Source organism: Ixodes scapularis, unplaced genomic scaffold (assembly GCF_016920785.2).
Source record: "Ixodes scapularis isolate PalLabHiFi unplaced genomic scaffold, ASM1692078v2 PGA_scaffold15__6_contigs__length_5221840, whole genome shotgun sequence".
Taxonomy (NCBI): domain Eukaryota; kingdom Metazoa; phylum Arthropoda; class Arachnida; order Ixodida; family Ixodidae; genus Ixodes; species Ixodes scapularis.
In genome coordinates, this window is record NW_024609841.1 from 1976761 (window position 1) to 1979265 (window position 2505).

General features: G+C 42.2%; 1 pseudogene; it reads right to left on the reverse strand.

Annotated features, from left to right (window-relative positions):
* Positions 1-387: 387 nt before the first annotated feature.
* LOC121835610 lies at positions 388-2283 on the reverse strand (annotated as a pseudogene).
* Positions 2284-2505: the final 222 nt, after the last annotated feature.

Here is a 2505-nt window from a genome sequence, read left to right on the forward strand (position 1 = left end):
GACTGCGTGCTATCTTACGTTTGAGTTGAATTATTTCTCGGGTCACCCACGGGTTTTGTCTTGCCACGCGCTTAACACTCTTTGGAACAAATCTATCCAGACAGTAGAAAACTACACTTTTAAATTGATTCCATAGTTCATTTAAGTCTTCCACACCCTCCAGAAAAGAAAGTTGTAATTCTAAATGGTCGAGAATACTAAAGTCATCGGCTTTGTTAAAGTTATACACTTCCGTGGTTAAGCACTTTGCGGTTCTGCACGTTGTTGCGACTTTGCAGGATAGCAACACCATCTTGTGATCTGACAGTCCGCCTTCGAGACTTACTTCATAATTTGTCAATTGTTCAGAGACAAAAATTAAGTCAAGTATAGAACTAGATGACCCAGTTATTCTAGTAGGTTCTTGAACCACCTGCACGAGATTGTCACAAAAATCGATGTCCAATAAAAGTTCGCCATTGTTGGTTTCAGTTGGTCCTGCTTCTAAGTCATCCCATTTAACTCCGGGTAGGTTAAAATCACCAGCAACTATCATCATGGAGTGATCGGTCACATTTTGTTGTAGGTAATCATGAATAGCCTCCAGAAACGCAGTTGGGGAATCAGGAGCTCTATATACAGTGCAGTCCACTTATAACGATATTGAGAAAACCGCAAAATCCAATCGTTATAGCCGATTATCGTTATATCTGGATCAAATCAAATCTAAAAAAATAGCGATAAAATCTAAAAAATTTGATCGCTATAAGCGATATATCGTTATATCTGGTATCGTTATAAGTGGATTACACTGTACTCCACCAATCACATAGGTATGTCCACGAAACGTCATTTTGCACCACAAGCTTTCAGTATCAGCGCAGTCGGCCATCAAGATGCAGGCTATGTTATTCTTATAGATAATAGAAACTCCACCTCCACGGGGATCCTCTGTCTTTCCTAATTATTTTGTAGGATGGCGGAAGAAGCTCGGAATCACTTATCTGGTCGTGCAGCCAAGTTTCAGTAATTACAACAATATGTGGATTATGTACTAAAAGTAGGTGCTCTGGTTCATCCACTTTATTAACCAGGCTTCTCGCGTTCAAATTAATAAGCCCGAGATATTCTTCCTTCTCAATTTTTGATCGTCATTTATTTCCCGACCGTGAACCCCGTGAATCCGCGACTTTTTCGCGACAGCCAAAAGCATCATTCCAAATAAACGTCTCGACACCGATCTGCATCTTATCGTGTACAAGCTTCACGCGTAATCTTCGGGACCTTTCTTCACTTGCCCTTTGCCAAAGATTCCGTCTCTTGTACAAAGTAGCATGCGAATAATCATTGGACACCGATATCTTTGACCATTTCAGTTTCTTGCAATTCTGGAGTACTTGAACTTTTTCATTGTAATCATACAGTTTCATGATGACAGGCCGACATTTACCTTCATTTTTTTTCCCCAAGTCTATGAATTCGCTCGACCGTGTTCACAGTCACGCCTAGCTGTTGTTCAAAAACGTTCACTAATTACTTTAGTTTTCAGGTCATCTGTTTAGCTGCGAGTTTCGGTAATACCAAATACTATTAGGTTGTTTCTTCTAGCTCTATCTTCAAGATCTGTTATTTTAGTCTGTTGGGTGTGAACTAGTTCTTCTAACTTTTGAACCGTTCCCCGTAGCTGAACAATATCTCGATTGCTCTTCTGAAGGGCGTCTAGAGCCGTTTCAAGGCGGGTGATCTTTGCAGCCATTTCGTCCTGCCTTTCTTGGGACGTAACCTGGTGTTCCTTCACTTCTTTAATTTCACTACTCATTTGCTTTTGATTTTCAAGAACTTGTTTAATCAATTTTTCTAGTGTTGTATCCGGGCCCGGATTTAACTCGACGTCCCCAGAAAGAAGCAAGAATAAATTGTCCCGACACTGCAAGGCGCAGGCAAAAACACTCGTGGGCACGACAGAACAATAATACATCGGTTGTCAGATTTGAAGCATATGCAATCGCCTTCACTAACCTGTTGTATCACGAAAAGAAGGAGCATGTTAGATAACTTGTGGCTCGGACGGTTGCCGTGCCCACTGACGAAAGCGGCTTCGGGCCGTGCTCTTGTACCCCTCTGGCCTTGAGTCATGGTTGCTGCTTGATGTCCGTGCAATAAGCCGATCCTGACGTGCGGTAGCAACGTTTGCGCTTGGTTTGACCTTGGAATTCTTGTTACGATGGTTGCCGCCCCCAACGCAGGAACGGGACATGCGGTGCACAGCAGCATCATCTGTTGTATGACGAAAAGAAGGGGCATGTTAGATAACTTGTCGCTCGGACGGTTGCCGTGCCCACTCCAAATTGGCCAAATAATACTATCTGGCCAATTTGGCCAGATAGTATTATTTATTCCGAAAAAAGTGACATTTGCTTTGGCAAATTTATCCGAGTCCGTTACTTCCGCGTAAAGCTTTGTACCTCGTTATTAGGGCATAAAAAAGAAACATTATGAAGCCTATAGTTACGTTTGCAGGACTTA